Source organism: Myotis brandtii, unplaced genomic scaffold (genome assembly GCF_000412655.1).
Source record: "Myotis brandtii unplaced genomic scaffold, ASM41265v1 scaffold123, whole genome shotgun sequence".
NCBI lineage: Eukaryota > Metazoa > Chordata > Mammalia > Chiroptera > Vespertilionidae > Myotis > Myotis brandtii.
The window spans coordinates 6,940,686-6,953,749 of record NW_005354291.1 but is presented as its reverse complement, the minus strand read 5'-3'; positions in this window follow the sequence as shown (position 1 = coordinate 6,953,749).

The window sequence follows — 13,064 nt, the reverse complement described above, 5'->3', positions numbered from 1 at the left end:
AACGCTGGTGAACCTTGAGCCCTGGCAAGGGCCAGAGCTATGCACCGATTGTTTAGTCGAGATACATGCCCTTGACCGGAATCGAACCTGGGACCTTTCAGTCCGCAGGCCGACGCTCTATCCACTGAGCCAAACCGGTTTCGGCTCTTTGCTAATATTTACTGGCCTTTAAGATAGTCTGTCTGTTACCAGAATTGCCTGCCTCACTAAGGGCAATATGTGTATCCAAAATTGAATAAAAGGTTGACAAGGCCTGGGCACCAGTGAAGTCCTTCCCCTTGCGTTGGACTCTTCGCCTGGCCCCCGTTATTTCCAAATTATTATTTCTTGTCTCATCTCTGTCATTTGCGCACAGCCCTTCTCCAGATCCCGAACCCTGAACCACGCGGGACATGGGTCACACAGCAAATCAACCAAACAGCAGAATGACTGGTCGCTATAACGCGTACTGACCACCAGGGGGAAGATGCTCAATGCAGGAGCTGCCCCCTGCTGGTCAGGGCGCTGCCACAGGGGGAGCACTTCTCAGCCACAAGCCTAAAGATGTTCGACTGACAGGCCCAAGGGGAGCAGGCCTAAGCTATCAGTCGGACATTTCCCCGAGGGCTCCCGGACTGCTAAAGGGTGTAGGCCAGGCTGAGGAACCCCCGTTCCTCCCTCCAGTGCAAGAATGTCATGCACCGGGCCTCTAGTACTTTCAATAATAAAGATACATTTTTTTAAAAAAATCAATTATTCACTAGTAAGGAGGAGGCTGCCGATGGTAAAGAACCCAGGATGAGAGAGATCCTCTCCATCCCCCACCCACCCCAAACCACAAATTTCACAGCATGGTCAGGCTGCATAAATAGCTGCCAAGACTGCCAGTTATTAATGCTCTATCAGTCAACAGTCAAGGGAAGGAGATGGAAATGGGGTGAGAAATGGGAAAACACACACACATACTTCTTAAGATGTGTTGTTCTTATACCAGAGCTTTAATATAAAAAATGTTTGTTTTATGCCCTGGCCAGTGTAGCGCAGTTAGTTGGGCATCTTCCTGTGGACCAAAGGGTTGTTAGTTCAATTCTTGGTCAGGCCACATGCCCAGGTTATTGGCTAGATCCCCAGTTGGGGGCATGCAAGAGGCAGCCGATTGATGTTTCGCTCTCACATCAATGTCTCTCTCTCTCTCTCTCTCTCTCTCTCTCTCAATATCAAGAAAAAAAGTATTTTTTTAAAAAGTATCTCTTTTCAGATCAAAGTCAATATTAATGAGATTTCCATATATTTATGCAAAAGATTAAAATACAAATTACTTTTAAAAAGAGGAGGCCATGTAAACTTGTGGCAAGGAAGAGTCAGAATTAGGATCCAGACATATCTCAATAGGCTGCAATACAAAAACTGAATCTAATAAAATTAAAGTGTTGTGGGGGTTTTTTTGCCATCAAAATATTTTAACCATTTTACCACATCTTACTGCATCCACTTCTCCCACTGTGGGCCCAGTTTCAATCATCTATTCTTAGGTTATTGTAGTTATTGTTCTCCCCATTCCTGCTTTTGCCACCGATCAACCTCTTCTTATTGCAGTAGCCAGAATGACCGCATTAAACCATATTGCATTATTTAACACCACAGTTGCTTCCTACCTCACTTAGAGTAAGAGCCAATATTCCTAAAATGATCTATAAAACCACATAATTTATTCCTGTCATCTCTCTGGCCTCTTCTCCTGTCACTCCTTTGCACAATCCTGCTGGCCTCCCCATTGTTCATCAAACATGACAGGACACTTGCTTTCTCCCAACCCAGAAATGTTTTTTGCTCATATACCTACCAGCTCATTCCCTCGCTTCCCTCTGGTCTTATAAAAATGCCCGCCCTAACCACACTACCTCGAACTGTAACCTCAACCCCATCTGCTTCTTCCTTTCTCCTTCCCCCATTTTATTTTTTCTCCCTAATAATTGATTCTATTCAACATACTATATATTTTCTTTAAAACTTTGAGGGTGGCACTAATTTCTGCCAATACACCTGGGACCTGATACTGTTTTAGATTTACTGCATGGGACAGAAGTAAGTAAAGGTAGTTTCAGCTCAGCCATTTCTACTGTAATAGCTCTTTCTCCACAGACCTGGGAATCATTTATATGGTTCCAAGAGACACTGCACATGTCTATTTTGATTATAACTTTAGAAATGAAGAAATAACCACTGGTAGGGTCTGTGGAACCAGTGGACTCAGTAGGAGATGGACTTGGCCCAGAAGATTCTATTTAGATTTGACCTACTCTCAGAGGAGTTGCACTCTTTATGAAAGGATTAGTCTAAGCATTCTGTGTATCACTGTCACGATTGTTTATTATAAATTCTACTAGAGGCCCAGTGCACAAAAATTTGTGCACTCGGGGCGGGGGGGTCCCCTCAGCCCAGCCTGTGCCCTCTCCCAGTCTGGGACCCCTCAGGGGATGTCCACCTGCTGGCTGAGGCCTGCTCCCTGGGGGGATCGGGCCCAAGCTGGCAGTCAGACATCCCTCTGGCAGCCCGGGAGCCCTCGGGGGATGTCCACTTGCCAGCGGGGAGCAGGCCTAAGCTGCAGTCGGACATCCTTAGCGCTGCTGAGGAGGCGGAAGAGGCTCCCACCACCACCGCTGTACTGGCAGCCATCAGCCTGGCTTGTGGCTGAGCAGAGTTCCCCCTGTGGGAGCACACTGACCACCAGGGGGCAGCTCCTGCACTGAGCGTCTGCTCCCTGGTGGTCAGTGTGTGTCATAGTGACCAGTCTTTCCCAGTCATTCTGCTGTTGGGGTCCATTTGCATATTACCCTTTTATTATATAGGATCATTAATGTATTGAAGCTGAGCTAAAGAATGAGAGCAACAACACCCCCTTTAGGTGACAAGCAAGGTACTTACGTTGAGAGGCCCTAACCCCTGTGGCCTCCCTCTGATGGTGTGACTCACACTCTTAATATCTTCTAGTCATTGCTTGAGAATAGTGCAATGATTGGGCACATGAGCACTGTACTGGGTGTCTGAAGGCTCCAGGAGTTTCTTGTTCTGCATAATGCTTGCTATCTGCTTTCTACCCCTATTCTAGCTAAGTAAACTTAGTGCCAGGTAAGCCTATTGTGTCCTGTATTTTTGATTGACAATCTGAAACTGGAACTCACTCTAGTGGTCTTGATTTTTGTCAGAATACAACAACAACAAAAACACATTAAAATATTAGAAACAGCCCGGCCTGTGTTGCTGAGTGGTTAAGCATCGACCTATGATCTAGGACAGGGGTGGGCAACCCCTGGCACGCGTGCCAAACATGGCACACCAGTAACTTTTACTGGCACGCGAAACCTGCTCTTATAATCTTCCATTTACAATTTTTCTCTTAATATCGACTTTTTTATCTTTCAGATAAATTCAGTGTAGGTGCATCTTAGATAAATAAATAATTTTACATAACAAGTTATTTTAAAGACCATAGACATGGATTGACGAGAGAGGGGAAGAGCAATTTCTATGCCTCTGCCTTAACTCTCCCTGCCTTCCTAGATCCGACCAGTGTTTTGGTTTCATCCACATACGCTTGTGAATCTTTGTTCTCAGTGATGAATTTTGTTAAGTCTCGTAATAGGAGTAGCCTGATGGATGAAAGTAGTAGCTCGTGCATATCTCTGAAGGTCACGAAATATAAACCTGATGTAAAATCTCTGTCATCAGTGATGCAGCAGCAAAAGTCCCACTGACAATATCAATCGACGTCATAAAGTTTTCTGTCGGACTATCAGTGTACATGTATACATTAAAAATAAATGTATTTTTCATCATCATATACTGTGTTTTTGTCGCTAGAATGAATTTTATTATTTCTTCAAGGTTCTTCACATACGTATGCCTTAAGAGATATCAAGTAGGCGTAACATGTTCTCAAAAAATTAGGGTTGGCACGCAGAATTTTGATTCAGAGATTTTGCTGGTTTTGGCACGCACTCACAAAAAGGTTGCCCACTCCTGATCTAGGAGGTTACGATTTGATCCCCAGTCAAGGCACATGCTCAGGTTGTAGGCTCAATCCCCAGTGGGAACATGCAGGAGGCAGCGGATCAATGTTTCTATCTCTCTATCCCTCTCCCTTCCTCTCTCTCTAAAATCAATAAAAACATATTAAAATATTAGAAACAAAAATTATAATCATAATAATAAAGGTTAGGCACTACAGAAGAGAAAGTAAATGAGATGGTAGATCACCCAGAATGCAATAAGAAAGACAAGACAATTACAAATGTAAAAGAGATGTTAAGTGACATTGAGGTGAGTTTAAGAAGACATAATATTCATTTAATTAGAATTAGAGCAGGAAAAAATTAAGAATGGTGTAAGGCTAAGGTGAGGCAATATTCAAAGATGTTATTTATAAACTTTCTAGAATTGATAAATGATACTAATTCTCAAAATTAGAAAATCCAGCATACTTCCTGAAAGATTTTTAAAAAGTAATTTTCAAAATCATCATATCATAGTGAAATTTGAGGAAATAGATACAAAGATAAGACTGAGGCATCAAATAGCCAACAGTAGACTGCCAAAGCCAGACCAGAAGCTGAAAGCCAGGGTGCTAGGGGGTAAAACTCTCAAGAGCCATGAACCAAATTAAACAATTAAAAAATAAAATACTTTTAAGATGAACACAAACAGAGAGGATGTACAATCAGTTGAATTCTCAGTGCAAGACTATATATACACAAATTACTTATATATGACAAATATACATATCTAAAAAAAGAACTGTATCATTGTATCCAGAATATATAAATAACTCCAACAAATCATTAAGTAAAATGCAGAAAACTTAATTTTAAGAAAGGACAAAGGACAAGCAGGCATTTCATAAACAAGGATAGTCAAATAGATAATGACCATATGTAAATGTACTCAAAATCATAGCAGCCTTCAGGAAAATGCAAATTAAAGCCACAATGACATATACCATTTAAAATCCACCAGATGGCTAAAAAAATTTTTTTAAATGACAAGAACAAGTTTTGAAGAAAGTGTGGCATGATCAGAACTCACACATATTGCTGGTGGGAGTTTAAATTAATACATCTACTTTTGGAAACCACACTACCTACTAAAGCTAAACATATACCTACCCTATGACCCAGAAACACCACTCTTAAGTGCAAGTCCAACAAAAATGAGTGCATTCACCTACCAACAAGGCATATACAAAGATGTCTGTAGTAGCCTTATTCATAATAGCTCCAAACTGGAAACCACCCATGCCTATGAGCTGTAGAATAGACAAATAAATTATAGAGAACAAGATAGCAACATGAATATATTTCAAAACCATAATTTTGAAAGACAGAAGTCAGCCACAAAAGTAATATATGCTGTATGGTTCCATTTATATTAATTTTAAGAACAAGCAACACTGCTTTGTGTTAATAGAAGAAAGTATACTGTTTGCATTTGAGTTGGTAATGACGGGATGGGGTACAATAAAGCTTTCTGGAGTGCTGGTAACATTCTATATCCTGGCATGTGACTGAATTCTAAGCAACAATGGAAATGGAGGAGGGGTGGGAGCTGGGTGGAGGGGATCAATGAGGGGAAAGGGGGGCATTTGTAATACTTTCAACAATAATGATAAGTTTTTTAAATAAAATAAATAATTTTAAAAAAATTAAGGGGGGGGGGGCAGGAAACTTCCCCCCCTACCCTTCTTAGATCATATCGGCTGCACTAAGAATTAAATTGACATGAGACAGATTAAGAGGAGAAAAATCAAATTTAATTTTGTAAGTATGTACAGAGGTTTCATAGGTACAAGACCTTCCCTAATGACCAAAGTAGGCAGCTTTTATACGTTTTAGATAATAAGCCATAAATTTGTGAGTAAGTCACAAGAGAATAGGCTTCAATTAATTAATGAAGAATCTAAACAGTTTATTGACACAGCCTTCCTTAAATACTGATTTAACACCACCCCATATTGTTATATGGAAATCTCAAGAGGAGTTTCAAAATTCTGAAGATAAAAGTGATAGAAGCTAATGAATTTTAAGAACATAAGCCCTAGAGTATATGGTATAGAAATAGAATTTGTTTTACTGATTGATTTAGAGAGAGAGAGAGAGAGGGAGAGAGAGAGGGGGGGGCTTCAATTTGTTGTCCATATATTTATTCATTCACTGGTTGATTTTTGTATGTGCCCTGACTAAGGATCAAACCCACAACCTTGGTGTATCAGGACAACGCTCTAATCAACTGAGCTATCCAGACAGGGCTAGAAATAAAATTTTTAACTGGGCACAAGGCCATCTAGGAAAAAAGGACTACATTTCCCAGCCTCCCTTGTAGAAAGAAAAAAAAAAAGAAATAGCGGGTTGGTCACGGGAATGACCACTAGATGGTGCTAGTTTTCTAGTTTACAAATCTAAGCAGTTGTATTTCTCCAAAGCTTGCTTTTCTCTTCACCAATGTTTTCCAAACACCATACCTAATCTAATAATAACTTTCAGCAAAATTGGAGCTTGTGAACAGCTAAAATTATTAACATCTAAGTTTTTTTTTAACACTTCTAACTCTCCACTCAGTCTCTTTTCTTTATATACTAAAAGTAAGAGATAGTTTATACCACTCAAATCTGGAATACAGTTATGATACCTAAAAAGTTATTCTTAATATAATGTTTTAATGTATATCCTGCCTCCTTTCATACCCATACTAATTAGGAAATTTTGCTGTAAGGACTACAATATAACTCAATTATGTTATGACTTGATTCAACAGGGCACATGTATTCTAGAAGTAGGCTAAATGAGTAACTTTTAAACTTTAAATTGTAGTGCTCGCTTCGGCAGCACATATACTAAAATTGGAACGATACAGAGAAGATTGGCATGGCCCCTGCGCAAGGGTGACACGCAAATTCGTGAAGCGTTCCATATTTTAAAAAGTAACATTAAAAAATAAAGAAAATTTTAATTATAGACTGCTTCTGTTTCTTCCTTTGTATATAACCTGGGAGTTGAGGAAGGGCTGGAGCAGAACACGAGGATTTGGGGGAAGAATATTTGGTTGTGTCTGAAACCTACTGAACCGGAGAGGCAAAGCTCTGGTGAGGCAGTTTTAATTTTTGCTTCCGTTAGTCAGGCAGGTTTCTGTGTTTAACTTTTTTTCTGTTCAAGTGCAATGGAGGAAGCAAATGTACTGAGCCTGGGAAGGGAACAGAAAGGCTTCATAATACCACCAGGTCAATCAAAGGGCATGTGATCAGGGGCCGGCTTCGGGCCACACCAGGGCATCGCCCAATTAGTGCACACTAAATTTTATCTGACCCCTTGACCCAAAGTGTCAGTTGGTCAAAAAATATCTCATTGTGTCAGGATCAACTGCATCAAAAAGGGGTAATTGAGATAAGTAAGAATTCAGGGTTGTAAGAGCAATGATACCTATTGTTACAATGTAAACTTTTCTATGTAAGACTGATGATTTTTGAAGTAATAAATAAATCACTTAGAAAAAACCTGCATCCAGATATTTATAGTAAAGCTTGTATAGGAGCAGTGATTACCAATAGGAATTCAATCAGAAACTCAGGATTGTTTACATAATTTTACCATACCTCTATTAGTAACCCTTCTATCTTAGAGCAAAATTGAATAGGTATCTATAATTTTAAATAAATCAGATAAACTTTAATAGATTAGATAACTATTAATTCAACTTTGGAAAGCATTAAGTTAAAAGGAATAAAATTGCCAACTAACTGAAATTGCATACTAATTTTATAAACTCTAATATATCTCTAAAATATTAAAAGATATTCATTGATTTAATAAACAATTGGTTTGTTTAGTTAAATTTAATCACTCATCATGGTAGAACAGTTTCCTTATGTTTATGTCTTAAAATAAAAACTTTTTTGTATCAACTACTGACTTAGATATGTGAAAAATAGAACTTGATATTCACAGACAAAAAAGTTTAATTTTTAAAAATTCATCTAAAAAATCCATTATTTGGGGTTTAGTTGGATATTATGTTTCTATTTATTTTCACTGGTATTTCAGAATATTTTTATTATAGATAGACATGGCTAATTTTATCATTTTTGAGTATATTTTCATGCCTAAAGACAGGAATCTAGGGTCTGAAACAGTTCATAAAAACCAATCTAATCTGAAAATGGAGTCTAGATTCTAGGTGTGGGCTATCTAACACTGTCTCCTCATTCTGTTATCTTGTGCGGTCCCACAGACCACTTCTTTCAAGGAAAAACAAGACGTATCCTAAAGGAAAACTTGATTCATGGTATTGTTAAGACCTGGGATATAATTTAGAGACCACAGGGTGATGCTATTAATAAAAATAAACTGTATAGCAGTCAGTTTTTAGAAAAACTGTTTTATTTGTTTGCTTTCTTTTGTTTTTGTAACATTTTATTCTCAGTTGAATAAATTCGTTGTAAGAAGGTTTTAATTTAGTCTTTAGTTATTCAAATGAGTCTAACAGTTCCCAACTGTCAGCTGATAGGCACAAGCTATATCTCTAGATACATGGAGAAGGGAGAGCTCAGAAAGACCACCCACAAATTTAAGGATTTCTGAGCATAACTCTACATGCACTTACAAGGATCTGTTTCAGATTAGCATATTGAAGCTATTGAGACCTGAGCTAATAAGTCCATCCTTCTCCAGGTCCCTGCTTGACTCCTGCGTGGGGCACATGTGGGGCCAATCCAATAGCACTGAGGTACTGCAGAGGCTTGAAAAAATGAACTGACATGGGAACCACAGCCTGCAGAAGATGGGTAGTAAGTCACAGCCTGATTTACCAGGTACATTCATTCTCTGCTAAAATAAAAATGTCAATATTCTTCACAGGATTTAAACAAAGCCCAGAGTCTCATCACATAATAGGCAAGATGATCAGGATACAATCCAAAATTATTCAGCAGATAGAGACAGAAATGTCAACTTTCCTGGGAAAATACAAACAACAGATGCTTACAGTGAGATGACATACATGTTGGAATTTTCTGTAAAAGAATTTAAAGCAGCTATCACATAATATACTAGTTCAAACATGAAATCATAAACATTTTTGAGACAAAGAAAAAATATTTAAAGTATTAACAAAATATAGGTGTGGATAAGTAGAAATTTTAGAATGGAAATATATAATAGAAGTAAAACACTTAATGGAAAAATTCTGTCAGAATGAAATTGACAAAGGAAAGAAAGAGCAATAGAAATTATCCATATAAACAATAGAGAGAAAAGAGATTAAAATGCTATACATTTCTTTCAGAATATACAAGAGAGGTAAACACTTTTCAACCCATTTTATAAGTCCATCATTACCTTGATACAAAAACCAGAAAGAGTAAAGCAAACAAACCCACAGACCAATATTCCTCATAAATTTGATACAAAAATCCTCAAAAATATTGCCAAATCAAATTCAACAAAATAGTAACTGAATAAGACACCACTACAAAAGGAGGGCTATCTTGAGTATACACAGCTGGTTCAATATTTAAAAATCAGTCAATGTAATTCACATTATCAACAATCTGAAAAATAAAATCTGTAAGATCATATCAAATATTGACAAAACCTGGGAAGAACCCAAATATCCTTCAGTGAGTGAGTGAATAAACAAACAATGATAAATCCATACAATGGAATACAATTCAGCAAAGAAAGAAGGAAGAAGGAAGGAAGGAAGGAAGGAAGGAAGGAAGGAAGGAAGGAGGGAGGGAGACAGGGAGGGAGGGAGGGAGGAAGGAATCACAAGAAAAACAACACAACAAAACCTCCTGAAAGATCTATTGAACACAAAACTTGGTGAATCACAAAGGCTGAGTGAAAATAAAAGAGTATCAAAATATCACCGCATGATACCATCTATATGACGTTCTCAGAAAGATAAAACCTGACTGATGGAGGACAGACCAGTATTTGCCAGAGACAGAGACAGCGGGAAGTGATCATTACAGAGATGCTATGAGTTTTGGATGTGATGAAACTTTCGTGTCCTGACGGTAGCGGTGTTTATATGAATTTATGCATGTCCTAAAATTTATAGAACTCTATACCAAAAGGAAAATAAGTCAATTTTACTGTATTGTACCAAAAAGATTAAGCAAAATTCAGTACTCTGAGTTGGTCTGTTTGGTTTACAATAGCATTTTTAAAAAGGACATTTGTTAAGTCCTCTTAGGTTAAAAGAAAAATTAGATAATGATATGGATTTGGTTTAAAATTTAAAGAGTTTAATCACCAGAGAGTGTTGGTAGAAAATCATACAATTTGTGATGGTAGACTCTTCAAAGGTTAAATAATTTCAAAATGAACATTTTCCCAATTGTTAGTGTAAAATTTTTTAAGTTTATTTTTTCTTTTGGTTATATATTTTTAAAGTATTGTTATTTATTTATTTTTAAATAATGAGCACAGCTGGTGTGGCTCGCTGGTTGAGCATTGACCTATGAAGCAGGGAGTCATGGTTTTATTCCTGGTCAAGGCAAATGCCTAGGTCTCGGGCTCGATCCCCAGTAAAGGGGTGTGTAAGAGGCAGTCAATCAGTAATTCTCTCTCATCATTAATGTTTCTATCTCTCTCTTCCTCTACCTTACTCTTTGAAATCAATAAAAATATTATCTATGTATATATCATAATTAAAAAGACATTATATATGTATATATATATATATATATATATACATACATATACATACATACATATATATATAATAATTTCAGTTTTGTGTCATAATTGAAAAAAATGATTTAGTTTATTAAAAATTGTGTGGGGAAAAGTAAAATACTTAGAAAACAACTTATATGAATCTTAGCATAAAACTGAAGTGGAAGAGACTTAAAATCAAGGATGGCTATTCAGATTCATAAACTGAAAGATGGGCATATTGGATTATAAATAATAAAATGCAGGGTAAAAGGAAACATATCAAAAGTCAAAAGAGAACATTAAAAATTCTTTTCCACATAGAGGATTATGTTTGAATAGAAAAATACAAAGTGATATTACAAAATGCTTAGAAGGTGGAAGTTGTCAAAAAACAGTCAAATCACAGAAAATAAAATTAAATTTGTCAATAAACACATGAAAATTTATTTAACCTTATTGATAGGAAAATGTAAATTATAAATAGTAAAGCAACAAGGTGATATTTTTTTACCAATCATATTTGCAAAATTGGCAAACAATACAACCAGAAAATTTATAGAAAATTAAATGCAAATTTTAAGTACACATATGAAAACATGTCTAAACACACCAGTGAGAAAATACAAATTTAAGAAATCCAACAAAATACCATTAGTTGACCCATCATATGGAATAAAGTTAAAAGGAAAGAAATAACTAGTTGGGTGGAAATTATAGTTGCATTACTCTTCTATATTTTGTATGGATTATGAATTACTACAATATTGTTGAAAATTATTCTGGTAATATTTAGAAATTTAGCTAGTAATTCTTAGGTAAAATTTATTCTGAAGCTCCTATTGATCAAGTCATATGAAAGAGAACATTTATTACAACATTGTGGTGTTAAAAAGTGGAAACAGCATTATTAAATGTTCATCAAGAGCAGCACAAGTCATAATAATATTTTAAAATATATATTTTATGTCCTTTTTACATGCAATACATGCAGGCACCCACACATTATCTTTTTTTATTTGAGATGCAGATCATTAAGATCTTTATAGATTACCTAAAGTTGAACTTAATCACCTCCCAAAGGCCCACCATACTCGCATTCAGACCATAGCAATATATGTACTCAGTAATTGGTTTCTAATGTATTCCATTTTGGTCAAAGAACTCTATATAATTTTAATCCTTTTTAGTTATAATGATACTTTATGGCTTAGCAACTAGGCTATCTTGGTGAATGCTCCATGCATACTTGAAAATATGTGTGCTGCAAATTGATTATTTCTTAGTTTTCATCAGACATTGAGGTTTTGAGGGCTGAAATCACAATATATTAGAAATAACTTTATAGTGTTTCATAAGGGCCACTAGAACATCTCAAAGAATTTGAATCCAAGAGATGCAAATCAAAACAACAATGAGGTACCATCTCACACCTGTCAGAATGGCTATCATCAACAAATCAACAAATGACAAGTGCTGGCAAGGATATGGAGAAAAAGGAACCTTCCCACACTGCTGGTGGGAATGCAGACTGGTGCAGCCACTGGGGAAAACAGTATGGTGTTTCCTCAAAAAGTTAAAAATGGAACTCCCATTCGACCCAGTAATCCCACTTCTAGGAATATACCCCAAGAAATGCGAAACATCAATCAGAAAGAATATATGCACCCCTCTGTTCATAGCAGCACAATATACAATAGCTAAGATCTGGAAATAGCCCAAGCAACCATCAGCAGATGAGTGGATTAAAAAACAGTGGTACATCTACACAATAGAATACTACGCTGCTGTAAAAAAAAGAACTCTTACCATTTGCAAACAGCATAGATAGAGCTGGAGACCATTATGCTAAGCGAAATAAGCCAGTTGGAGAAAGATAAATATCACATGATATCATTCATTTGTGGAATATAATCAACAACATAAATTGATGAACAAAAATAGATCCAGAGACAAAGAAGCATCAAATAGACTGTCCAACCTCAGAGGGAAGGCAGGGCAGGGTGGAGAAAGTAAGAGATCAACCAAAGGACTTGTATGCATGCATATAAGCATAACCAATGGACACAGACAGGGGTGAGGGCATGTGCTGGGGGGGTGGGAGTGGGCGGGGAGACAATGGGGGGATGTAATACTTTCAACAATAAAGAATTTAAATTAAAAATAATAAATAAGTTGCATGGGAAGCATTGTAAGACACAAAAGGAAAAACTAACAGTTTGGCTTGAAATTGGGGTTTTGTTTTGAGGTGCTGAGGCTCGGGGGTGGAGCCAATTCACGGTAGAAATGTGAAGCTGCGGCTTTTGGGGTTGAAGTGGGAAGTTGTGAATGCAGAGGAGCATGTATGTTTGTGTGTGTCTGGGAGGCCGGGGCTAT